Raw genomic sequence first — 14,232 nt, forward strand, 5'->3', positions numbered from 1 at the left:
ACAATTTTGAGTGGTCTATTAGTGATAGACTTTATTACGGAATTGATAGAAATTTAAGAAGTAAAACGTGTTATGGGAGTCTCAATCGTAGTTATCGAAAGTTCAAAAGGTAACTTACTTTTGATAATTAGATTGTTGCCCCACCTCACTATGCATCAATTCAAAAAGAAAGATCATGATGTTTAAGTTTATACTGCTTCTTTCTATACGCCCAAAGAAAATGTTTTATTACTATTTTAACTAGAATGCAATGGTAGTCATTGGTGGGAATTGTTGGGAATGACTATCATTGATTTATAATTAAAGTTTCAATTGAAAATTAATAATAATAACTGTTATTATTTTGTAGTTCTAAAATTACTATACTTTATATATATATATATATATATATATATATATATATATATATATTAGAGAAAAGATTTTGAAAAATGGGGTTTTTAACGTGGTTGAGTTCTTTCTTCTTTCCAAGAAAAAGCTTAGTTTTCTTTCTCTTTGAGCAAAAGTTTTTTTCTTTTTTTGATTTCATTCTTATTCTTGCAAGTGCAAACTTGAGTTGGAAAGTTGTGTTAACCTTGGGGAGCAACTGGCATATGTGATTCAGCACCGAGATCACGTCGAATTTTACTTTCAAGGTGGTAGTTCGACACGACACAGCAATGATCAACATTTGTTTTTTCAATAGTATTCTTTTCCTTTATTTATTCTTGTGATGTTATTTTAAATCTTATGCTTCAAGGATAAAACATGCTTAGAAAGTTGGGGATGTTTGTGTTCAGCTTGTTTGCATCCTTGTGTTGCATTTTGTGCATTCTTTTTTCCAAATTTTCAAAAAAAAAATTGCTTCACATATTTTAAATTAAGTTGTGCTTTTATGATGAATTCATGCATATCTAGATAGCTTGTGAGCATCCGAGCTCGGGTTTCTGGTTTTAAAATGATTGAATGCATGAATGAAATACATGAATGGTATATGAATGATTGATTACATGATGAAAATTTTTGCATGAATGTTTTTTCTTGTTGCTTGGTTCATTGTGATGGTTGATGGTAACCTTTTTTTTTTTTTTTTTAATTGCATGATCTTAAGTAGGAAGAGAGCACTCGTGATTTTGAGCCAATTTTAAAATATTTTTCTTTTGCATCTCATGCATTTTTTAATACTTCACCAAGTCATATGGAACATTTAATCCTTAGAAAAGGTAGTCATACTTGTATTTTTGTTGTCACCTCAAAAAGTTCGATTATCCAATTTTGCTTTTAGGTTAATTCAAGAATAGAAAAAAGTGAAGCAGAAAAAATGGAAGCAAAGAAAAGCTTGCCAGCCATAGAAAAAGAAACAATATCAAAGAAAGAAAATAGTGGCAAAGCAAAGCTTGAAAAAGTGAGGCATGAGCATATTATATACATAAAAAAAAAGACAAAAGCTCAAAGAAAAAGTGTAAAAGAAAAAAATATGAGTGAAAGCACGTTTAGGTAAAGGACTAACTACCTCCCTAGTGAGCTATAAGAATTGTTCGATGTTAATGTGGTATGAAATCTTACAGGGCAACTTTTCTTTGCTCTAAGACTAGGATTACCATTTTAGCTTGTTCGTTTATTTGAGGGCCTTTAAAAGGGAAAAAATCTTTCTCGCACTGAGTAGAGTGAAAACATTGAGAGTTCATTAACCCTTTCGAACATGCTTAGTGAGTCAAAATAACTAGGTCTTGCTCTTATGCATGATTTTACTTAGAACAAAATTCTTTTAAAATTCTTCTCAATTGAGTATGTGCTCCTTGGAATGTTTAAATGATTGCAACCATAGCATAAAAGACTTTCAAAACTTGAGTTTCGTACTTATTAATTTTTTTATAATATTACCGTTGTATGCATAATTGAATGAACTTTAATTTTTGCATTTGATGCACAACTTCCCTTACTTGATGCTTGATTGTATGATTTCTTATTTTCTTTTTCTTGTTTAAGATAAGCAAAAATGAAGTTGGGGTGTTTGATAGCACCACAAAAATACTATATTTTCAAGATTAAAATATTCGAGAAAGTCATACTTATGCATCAATTTCCTTATCTAGTAGGAAATAAGATCTAGGGAAGCTAAGAAGTCTAATAAAGTGAAAACAACTCAATTCTAAACTAAAATGAGCCAACAAAGATGTAGATGAAATTATGGATTTGACCTTATCAGCATTGCCCATAGTGTTAAGGCACCATGCCATGATTGCCAAAACCCGAGAGCATCAAAAGCAAGTAGTGGCATGATGTCCAACTCAGTGTTGCAATGCTATCTCCTAATCCCATGACGTGATTCAAAATAGGGGTCATTTTAAGCAAAATACACAATCATATAACAATAGAAGAGACGTTAATCAAACAATATGCAATTGATTGGGTTTAGAAACCACAATTTCAAATCATCAAACGATTATTTGTACTCGATCTTACTTCTCAAAATATTGATAAAAAAAATGTAATATAGAGTAAGAAGGGGTCAGACCCAAAAGAATTCGTTGATAGGGTTAACAATTCACGTTATCAAAATTCAAAAATCTAGGAATCATGCAGGGGTTGGTGTGGTAAAGCAAAATTGAAAATTAAAGCAAGTAAATTTTTTTGAAATTTTTTTCAAAGGAATTAGCACAACATGTTAATTCTCTCGATCAATTATAAGAAATGAGAATGGATGTTCTAGCAATTTTTCTATCATGTAACAAAACATGCATTCAATTTAAATTTAACCCACAACCAATTAGTTCAAGTAACTAATTATCCTAAAATAATGAATTAAGAACAATTCCAAATTCATACTAAATTTTATGAAAACATTTTCATCTGAGTAGTTTTCATGAAATTTTAGGAATTGCACTAAGTTCCTTTTATGCTTTTATGTTGTAACTATCAAAGTAAGGAATGCCTCTATCTCAAGAAAGATTCATGAGTTGAATTTCTAGTTGGAAATTAAAGAAAGAACAATAGGAAATGGCAAGCTAAAGATTAATTTAAAAATTCTCAACCATTCATACTTCAAAGAATGTGCTTATAGCACCATGAGAAATTAAAAATAATACATGTAATTTTGGATGATCAAGCCAATCAAACAAGAATTAATTTTAAAAACAAGAAATAAAATTCAACTAAAAATTGAATTAAGAAACAATTAAATCATGGGTTCACAAGAAAAATATGGTAGAATTTTCAATCCCAAAAAAGTACCTTGATTGATTATCTTCTTCAAAGTAGCTCCAAAGAAAATTTAAAAAAAGTAGTCGAAAAATTGAGAGAATATTATTGATGGAATAAAGAGGATTTACAAATAAATTTAACTCTAGATTGATGAAAATCCAAAAAAATGAGGTGCTAATCTATAATAATACAAGTGAAATTAGGCTTAAATAAGCGTTTAAGGTCGGCTGGGCAGGAGAAGGGGAGCTTGCACGCGCGCGCGAGGTTTTCCGTCAAAGAACATAGCGACGCTATGTTGCTTCTTCTTAACATGAGCGCTGCGGCGATGAGATGGGTGTCGTGGCACTACTGTGTTAGTGCAGCTACAATCTTTCGGCACCAAGCTTTGGCGTCGCAGTGCTGGGGCAACGCCAAACTTCTGAATATTTATGAAAATGCCCTTCTACTTCTTTTGGCAAGTTTTAACTCATTTTAGCTCCGAATTAAGTAATTCTCGTTGTATTAGACTTGTTGACTTGTTGACTTGTGTAGATCATTATTTTCTATAAAAGTTAGATATTTATGAATAAATGATGAAATATCGAGAGTGTTTAGCTATAAAAAGTGGGTCAATTATAGTCCAAATACGCAGCGATGCCCTTGATAATTATGTGCAGCACTACAAAGCTGAACTGTGGCATTGTGACACTACGACTTTGCTTGCACGTCAAGTGTGTGCCTATGCATGCATTTGTCCATCCAAATGTTATAAATTCTCCTCTTTTGTATTTTTTTTCATAATTCATGATCTCACTTCGCTCCTAAATAGTTAGGGCACTCTCATTTCGTAAATTTCTCACTAAATTCATTATTAAAATTTCTCTCACTCATTTTTTGAAGATGTTTTTTGTGTTCAACATTTTTCTTGATGCTACCACAAGAACAATGAAGAACTAAAATGGTGCTTCTTGGAAATGGATTTTTAGTTTAATCTTTCTCGAGAATTTATGTTTTAATTGCATATCAATTTCAGTCTTTAACTGAATTCCAATCTTAATTTTGTATGAGTTCTTGTTTCAATGATTTGAGCATCATGAGAGTAGGAATCCTCGTTTAATTTTCAATGGCACTAAGCATAAACTTTAAATCAAGATTGATAATCGGTAGTTCTTGAATTGATTTTAAGCATGTCTTTCAATTTTTTCTCGTATAATCCAATTTGAATTGAATTTCTTAATCATTCTCAAGATAGTGGCTTTCCTTGCTTTCGAATGTCACAAAGTTGAAACCTACGAACTTAAAGAAAACTTAAAGAATGCATGAAAATCGCGAAAATGAAGATGCATTTGATAATTTTAGTATGAATCTTGATGCAAATCTTGTACATTACATGAAGTAGTTTCTTGAACTAATTAGTTTTGGATTGATTTTGACTTCGATATTATTATTCATTCAATGATAGAAAGATTAACTAAAAACATTTATTTCCCTTTTATAATTGATTGAAAGAAACACTTGTCTATTGTGCCCAATTTTATAGAAAACACAAAACGATTTACTTGCTTCTTTACATTTCATTGCAAGATTTCACAAAACCCCACTTTCCGATTCAGAATTCTTGATTGCTTGATTAAATTTGATTGCCTAAACAAAGTTCCCTTGGGTTCGACCTCTAACTTCCTCTTGTCTATCTTTTTTGTGAGTTTCTTGGTTAATAAGTTTGAGTTTACAAATTAATCTTTATTGGTTGTGATTTGAGTGATCATTAATCATTTACCTTTTTAACGACATCGCTCATAATTTGACCTACAATGAGTGAATTCCATCTGGTAAAGATATGTTCAGAACTTCCTATTTAGACAAATCTCTAAAATGGTTGGCTTATTGAGTTGACGATCTGGCCATTCTCACTCATACAAATCAAAGGATTGCCCTTACAAGCAGAAGTTCATAACTTACTTAGGATTTAGTCTAGTTATCTATAGTCATTTTATAAAATGCTAATTTCTTCAATTAACAGTGTTATAAAGAAAAATTAAGCATTTTGTGGTTTGGTCTTATACAAGTTATTTGTATAAGATACCCTCTGTCACGCCCCTACCCATAACGCATTCCTCCCTCGTGTTTCCAAGAGAGAATGCAACTTAGGTAGCTCCAATGCTCCTAAGTGAAGCACCAGAATGCCCAAACTTAAACTTAACTTAAACTTAGCTTCTCAAGAACATGTTTGGAGATGAATAATAATAATACTTTCAACATCGGAAATAACTTAACAACTTTATTAATAATTTACTCAACATCTTGATACAAATACAAGTGACATTGTTAAAAGGAACTGAAACTAAAATTTGAACTTCGAGCTCTCAACGCATAACATAGCTCTTATTGCTTGTCTCAACACCTAGCAGCTTAATTCCTCCTCATGGCCTCAACGCCTTGAGATATAGAGCGCTTGCCTTTTGAAAAGCTTGCTCTAGAAGAGCTAGCTGGTTGAGGGTTAGCCAGATTAGGCTTATTGGGAGGAAGAGGAGGCGTATGCCTCCTTGGCGGCCGAGGACAGCCGGAACTCGAAAGCATTTTTTGAGACACTTGAGGATTTTGAGAGCTTATGCTTTGAGAGATGCTCTCTTGATAGATAATCCGCAAGGTAGTTGTTGGTCTCTTTTATAGGCTCAATTGTGATATCAAAGCAAGATAATATTGCTTGCCACCTTGCAAAGATTTGTTTTGAAACAAGATATTTTACATCTTTTTCAAAGATGAATTTACTTGCTTTTGAATCTGTTCTGACAAGAAAATCTTTGTTGATAAGATCTCCTTGGAATTTTGGAACGGAAAGTACTATTGCTAGGACTTCATTTTTTTACGGTGGAATAGTTTTGTTGTGCACTATTCCAAACACCAGAATAAAAACAGACTAATGATTCTTTTTCGTTAATATCCTATTTGAGAATTCCGTCGTAACCTTTCTCATATGTGTTGGTTTCGACGATCATTCATCCACAAGTGATAAGCATGTAATGTCTTTGCCCAGGGATTTGATTGACTGAACTACCTGAGAATGCTCAACCGTTCATGGTTTTGGGTTCTTTCTTAGTCTTTCATAAAGTGGTAGACAGATTGTCCGGAGGTCTTTAATAAAATCTTCGATATAATTGACACATCCAAGAAATCTTTGTAGTTGGGTCTTATCTTGGATTTCATCAGGAAACTTATCTACAAAGTCTAATGATCTTTGGATAGGTTTAATAATTCCTTGATTAATATCAAAATCAATAAACCTTATCTTTGTTTGAAACAACTTAACCTTAGGTAAAGATACCACAAGGCCATTTGTTTTAATGATATTGATGAACATATTTAAATGTTTAAAAGGTTGATTAATAGTTTCAGAAAAAATCATAACATCATCAATGTAAACTATTTTGAAGTCTTGATGCTTATTGAAAATGTCATTCATGATCTTTTGGAACTCCGAGGGAGCATTCTTAAGACCGAATGGCATAACATTCCCTTCGTATTGATCGAAAGGAACATTGAAAGCAATTTTATATTTATCTTTTGGGTTAATTTGAATTTGCCAAAATCTAGATTTCATATCAAATTTTGAGAAGATCTTTGCATTAGCGATATGCTTAAGCAAGTCTTGGTGATTAAGTATTTGGTACCAATCCATTTGAGTACTTTATTTAGTGGTTTGTAGTTAATGACCAAGCGAGGGACTCCTCATTCTTTCTCTGCCTCATTGTTAACACAAAAGTCGCACATGACCATGGGCTTATTAAACCCTTCTTTTGGAGATCAAATATCTCCTTGAATCAAGTATCAATTAGGTCTTTGCTCATTTGAATGGGCCTAGCCTTTGTAGGAATTTTGGTTTCATCAAAATTATCTACATAAGGAAGATCCACTGTATGCCTTTTCCTAGCCCAAAAGGCATTGGGTAGATTGGAATAAATCTCAGAATCGATCCTTTTCAAGATGAGTTGGATTTTTATTTGGATCCAAGGTTTATTGATTTCTTCACTGATCTTACGTCCTTTATATCATCGTGAAGAAATTCAATTTGCTTCTCTTTCTTTGAGATGAGATTAAGACTTTGCACAATTTCATTTTCGATTGAAGAAAGATACCTTTGAATAACTGGTTTACAAAATTCAAAGATAATTTTCTTTCCAAATTTCTGAGAGGTTAAATCTTTATCAGAAACTGTAAATGGATAAATTTGGGTAAGAAATGGAGTACCCAAAACTACTTCTTCAGTAAGGCGCTTAATGAGAAGAAATGAATGCACGAGCCATACTTCGTCTTTACAAACATGTACCTTGGATAGCTCGTAATTGATTCTTAAAGAATTATTACCAGCTTCTTTGAGACTTTCTCTGGCTATCTTAAAGTATTTGGATAGAATAATTCCTTCTTGAATCACGTTTTGATCAGCACCTGAGTCAATTAGTACTGTTGCTTCAAACTTATAATCTTTAATCTTTAATGTAACCTTAGTTAGCCATTTTTTATTAAAGATTTTATTGATAACGTTGATCTCATTACTTGGTGTTTCAATGCTATCTTTTGAAATTATTTGTTCTTGAATTGCAACAACTGCATTTTCAAGATAAGGTATTTGTTGCATGTTTTCGTTAATTTCCTTCTTCAGAACCTTGATTTCGTGTTGGAGGTCTGTGACTTTAACCAGCATAGCATGTTCTTTGGACAGCTGATTCATCAGAGCTTGAAAGCTGAAATTCATCGGATCTTTGAACTTTATATCAGGAGTCTCTAGGTCCTCTAGAAGTCTGAAAAGTATCTTTTTTCTAATTACATCATCATCGACTTCTTTGATGATGTCTAAGAGACCTTTCTGGATGCTTGTGAGAATATTAATATAGCCAGAACAGGGAATGGCATCTTCGATGTCTGTCTCATTTTCGAATGACGAAGGTTCCTCTGAAGATTCTTCAAGGAAGGGCATTGAAAAGATCTTCTTCTTTCTCGGAGGAGAATTCCTCTTCTTCGGAAGATAATTCATCAGCTTTGACAACCTTCAACAGAGATTGCTTTTCATTTTCATCGATCTCCATTTGGTTAATTTTTTTGACAACGGGGCATCGATTGGCACAATGACCTTTTTTATTGCATTTGAAACAAGTGGTATTTTCTGTGGAAAATTTCCGCTTGTTCTTACTTTTGCATGGTACCTTTCCTTGCGGTTAGAGTACCCATATGATTCACTCGATTTACTCTTTTTGAAGACTTTCTTAGATCGAATCTTCTTCCTAGAAGGAGAAGTGTTGTCAATTCCATATTGCTTGTAGAAAGATCCTATTTCTCTTTGATAATCTGAGTCCTTTGTAATCTTTGTAGCGTGCTTCTACTGTTGATAGATCTCCAAACACACCTTTTGAGTAGTGGAATTGATATCTACATAAGAGACACCTTCCTAATCTATATTTGTTCCTCCAATATTAATCACCATTGTGTAATAGAACCTTTCTCCAACATACTTAGGTAGTCCTTCTATATATTTATGTTTCCATACTACATCTCTGCATGTTGTAAGGTTATAAAGACGCGACATAAAAGTGTCTTTATACCACTTGAAATCGCTCATTTTGGGACATTTCATTCCCAAAAGAGCTTCCATTGATTGATCACTATATAAGGTCATTCTCCCTACAAAGTGTTTGATAGCCACATAAACGAATGTGTTTACGGAGTTTGGCTGGATGGTAACAGCGTCATCATTAGGACCTTGTTCTGTTTTTTCCAAAACAGCATCCTTTATGGCTTCTCGATTTGCATCAGTAAGATGATTGTGCCACCAACTTCTGAGGTTTCCTTTAAACCCTACGGTTAAGGCATCAACAATCTCTCTTTGACTCATTCTTCTAAGATAGCTTGTTGCAGCGACAAACATTTCTTGAAAAATGATCATCATCTGTCCTTCAGAACATCCATCAATGTTTCAAGTTTCGATATTATTTCCAACAAATCATCGAAAATCTGGGCGTAAGTCGTCCCATCCTAGATTTGGTGGTGATGGCCTTTTGTAATAATTCTTCATATCAGTGTTGTAAAGCTTGATAGGAAGAATTTTTGGAGAATCATAGTTCAATGTATTGAGGCTTCCCATTCAAAAATTACTAATTTCTTTTTTAGATGAGGTTCCTACGTGTTCCTTAGAAATGGATGTTTCTGAAAGCTTCCTTGTTAGTTCCTCAAAAAGCTCATTAGTACTTGATCCCTTTAATTTTATATCTAAGGAGTTTGGTTGCACTATTGGTCGGTTGGGGTCAACCCTAGGTAATCCTAGCCGCTTTGGAGGAGCTAGAGTTTTTTCCTGTTTGTCTGATTTCATTCCTTCAATAGATCTCGACAAAGTAGTCAAGCCTTTATTTGAGGAATTGGGTTGTTGTTGGATGTTCTTTATTTCTCTAACACCAACAATTTTGGTTTTCTCTTCATCGATAGTTTTATAAGGCGAGGAGACAATTACGACACTTGGCATTTTAGGGTGAGGAAAAGAAGCTTCCTCCTCTTGAGGGTATTCTGAGAGAATTTCCTTTCCAGTTGTAGTCCTTCAAGTAAGAGGTTTGTTAATAACACAAACACTAGCTTCCTTAGCCTTTTGATTGACCCTACCTATGAATTCGGTTTTTGACAAAAAATTGGGCTTGTTGTCCCAATCTTTCTGATTGATATACTAATCAACATATTTTTCATAATATTGATCGTATAGGGCTTTGTCTTCGAGAGTTATTATACATATCTAGTTGTATATATTTCCAGATTTTCTCTCCATGTCAGTTTAAGTGGGCGATAAAGATCCCTCAGACTTCTCATACTAAACGTCAGGAATAGATAGTTCAAAATCCACTGACATCCTCATTGAATTAGACCTAGGGATTGGTCTTTCCCTAGTGGTTGGTCGACACTCTAAAACATTAGATCGTCTACTATATATTTCTCTAATTGGGGGATGGTGGTGTTCTTCTTAAAATTGAACTTCAACATGTCATCATCATATTCGGTTATCTGAGTCGTGCTGCTTTGCCTTATTTTAAGAGCAGTTGAGTGCTCGATAGTCCAGACTAGATTGCGGGTTAGCTCGCTCCAGTCTAAAAGTTTGGGAACCATCATGGAAGACCGTTCTAGATTAATTTCCATCAGCATGGTGTAATTCTTTGAAGATACACCTAAAGCTTGAGGAGAAGCATTGGTATACATCATTTTGTAATATAAGACATACATGACTAAGAATGGGTATGATCCATTCTTCAGACATAGCCCTTTTGCTGAAATATTTAGACATAAAACATCATAAATATTCTTATCTTGAAGAGCAACCGTAAATCCAGGCTTACAAGTGAAATAGACTGGACCGTTGTCGAGGTTTGATTGAATGATTCCTAATAAAGAATTAGAAAAGTTCAGATGTCTTTTATCTCTTAGGGCAACATAGATTGGTACATCCAATCCCGTCCTAAAGAGCGGTTTTATGGCTACTTGGATGCATCCTATGTGTAGATATCTATAATTATGTCTGCGACATAGTTCAATATTTTCATTTGCAAGAAGATGGTATTTCGAAAAGTCTTCACTTATCGGAATGTTGTCTTCTGAAATCCTTACTACATCCTTTTCTCTAAAATTGAAGAAAGGATGAGCATAGATTTCTTTGGGTTCAAGCCTTGGAATAGACCAATTTTGAAGCTTGTTCTTAATGCGAGACAATTGATTTTCTACCCTACTATATTTGGGAGAGTTTCTTCTAAATTCTCGGAAATAAATCTAGAATTATTTGTGGAAGAAGAAGAAGAAGTTTCAATTATGAGTGGATTAAGAGATAATTTCTTTTTTAGTTTGGACAACATAGGAAGAGAAGAAGAATCCAAGAATTCTAATAGTCTCCTTCTAATATAATTCTAAAAAATTTTTGTCTAGGCTAATCCTTTTCTTTTATCATGGTTCAACATCATTTATATCAATCGATCTAATTTAAGAAATCATAATTAAAATTACTTCCTTAAATTTACGTTCATTTCATTCAAAATACACAGGTTGACCAAGCCACACTCGTATCTAAAAGAATGATATGAATATAAACATTAAGAAATCATAATGAAAATATTTCGCAAACTAGAGAAAGAATTTTGATAAAGAAAAAGATTAGAACTAGAGAAAGAACTAAAAGAATATTATTAGAAACTAACTATTATCCTTCTCGAATTCGGAAGAGAGGTTACTTCATAAAAGAAAAATATGTAATTTGACTATGAAATTTCACAAATATTCTAAAATAAGATTTTTTTTACTTAATTAGGAATTCACATATTTTTAGGACAATTTTAACCTTATCATTAACATTAATTATATAGGTAATTTGAAATTAAAAAGTATATTTCTCATTATTTACATTATATTTATCATTATTATCTAAATTATAACTTCCTTAATTATTATCTTAATTATGAATGAGAAAACGTTACCTTAGATAATTTATTTTAAATTTATTATCAAATCATATATCTTTTAATATGGGAATAATTTTCAAAATTCTCGTGATTAATTTTTCACCAGCCGCATTTGTAAACCCTATATTTTTTTTTTGTTTAATTTCTTTAAATGTGGAAAATAAAAGAAAAGAAAAAATGGAAATTAAGTGTAAATATATATATATATATTTATATATTTAATTGTTTTATTAAGTAAAATAAAGGAAAAAAGGAAAAGGAAGGATAAAAGAAAAAAAATCATTTTTTTTCTTTTCTTCTTCTTCTCTTCCCTTCACCGCCAAACTTTTTCTTCTTAGGTTCTTATCCATCTTCCATTTTTTTTCTTTCTTCATTTTACAAAGAAAATGTAAGAGAGAGTTTAGAAGGAAGAAGAAGAGGAATTTTACTAAAATTTTAAGGTTGAAGAAGAGAAGAAGAACTCAAGCAAAGTGTATCCACGGCTGAATCTTGGTTAATTCTGCACATCACTGGTTTTTAATTCGATTTGAACTCTTCAAAAAGAATTAAGAGGTAAGGTTTACATTTACTGAAAGTTAACTCATTTTCAAACAAATTTTATGAAAAAACTTGGAGCAAATTTTGATATTCATTGGGTGTTTTTGATGAAGAAAACAAGGCAGATGGTTTTCACGTAAAATCAGGAGGTCTCTGGTTTTCTTGTATTTCATAGTGTACCGGTGGAGTTAAGATCGCTATTTGGTATGGTTGGAAATCTTATTCAATTTACTACAACTTTCATGAAGAAATCATGAACCAAAAATGACTAAAAATAAGTTAAATTGTAGGGACAATTTAAAGAGGTTGTGTGCATGCAATTCTTGAAGTTGTTCTGTTTCGAGGATTATTTGAGTTTATTCATAGGGAATCAGATTTATATGTCTTCAAGTAAGTTTTAGAGGACCTCAAAATGAAGATTTTGATATAAAGAATGCTAATTTTAGTTAAGTATTGAGGAAGTTATAGTCATTTGAAGTTTATGTTAGAAATCTGGAAATTTCAGAGAGTTGTTGAAATATGATTTTATTTCTTAAGTTTTGTTTCGGTGAGCGTCATCTTTAGTGCGACATGTTATATATATCTTCAGAAAACCAGAATGTTTAGAGTTCTAATACTCAGTTGGGTTGTTGGTAGGCCGAGAAGAATTAAACTGAGCTTATAGACCAAGGATCTAGCCCAAGACTGTGAGTGACAAAACAAATTTTGAAATATTTTCCATAACTGTTATTTATGATTGAATGCGATAAATGTTTATTTACGAAGCCATGAAAGGTATTTGAATTTCATGACTATTTTCAAGTATACATTTGGAGACTAGATTTCTTAATGAAAGTTATGCTAGCACGTGGATATTAAATGTTTGGAAAGTATTTAAACCACAATGTTTTAAGCAAAGCATGAATTAGTAAGAAGTTTTGTTTTAAGAACTACAATTTTTCACGAAAGAGTTGAGTAAAGTTGGAGCTTTGTGTAAGATTTATAAGCAGACATGTTTTAATATTTTTAGATGATTTATGAAATTTTCATTAACTACATGACTGAGATCTTGAGCCTGAGGCTAGAGATTACCGTGTGCACACTGGTTAGATTCTGTTGTTGACGGTGAGTGTACTCCGTAACAACGATGCTGTCGCGAGTGCTGGGCGAGCCCCACTATGACAAAGATGAAGGGAGTGCTGGGCGGGCCTCACTACATCGTAGAGCTTGTAAATGTTGTTGTACTGGGTGTATCCTACAGAACGTAGATTTGCCATGTTAGTTAAAATGCTTCGATATACTTGATATGCGTTGCTAGATTTCAATGACGAACATGTTAAGTATTTGAGAAAGCTATTCTTAATACTACACGTTTACATTTAGGACTTGTATAAACAGATTTATATGTGTAAAGTTTTTACGTGCTCTTATCTTTAAATTTATAGTTTTAAACTGAGTCACTCACTGAGCTTTATAGCTCACCCTTTCCAAAATGTTTTACCCATTTTTCAGGTAGAGATCGAGTTCCCAGTGCCTGATAGACTGCCTTAGTATGCTGAAGCTTCGTTATCGATTGCTAGTACGTGTTTTGAGTTGGCAATAGAGTCTGTTCTGTTATGATGTATATACACCCTTGTATGTTATAGATACTCCACAGTTTGTATAAGCTTTAAGAGTTGCAATTGTGTAAATTTTTGTTGCTTATATATTGATTAAGGTGTCTTTAGGTTTACTTGTGAAATCAGTTAATTCTGAGGTACTCTTCATGGTGTGTTTGACTAGCCTAGGATCCACTGTGTTTTGTTGCATGTATATTAGCTTATATACTAGATTGGCAAGTTCATCACATTAAAGTTTTAAGCAGAATCGACAGATACAGGTAAAGAAAAGCGTTATCCGTCAGCTTCACACCATCTTTCGGTCTAAGCTAGCAGGTAGTCCGGGAGGGGGTGTGACAACTTGGTATCAGAGCAGTAAGCTCCATGGGAATTAAGGTAGAGTGGTTAGCTCTAAAAAGAAACTGGAAAGTAAATAATTGAAAGTCAAGTTAGCTTAAAGGGAACTAGTGGAGTATGGTCTA

The sequence above is a fragment of the Cucumis melo genome, chromosome 5, assembly GCF_025177605.1.
Source record: "Cucumis melo cultivar AY chromosome 5, USDA_Cmelo_AY_1.0, whole genome shotgun sequence".
Taxonomy (NCBI): Eukaryota; Viridiplantae; Streptophyta; class Magnoliopsida; order Cucurbitales; family Cucurbitaceae; genus Cucumis; species Cucumis melo.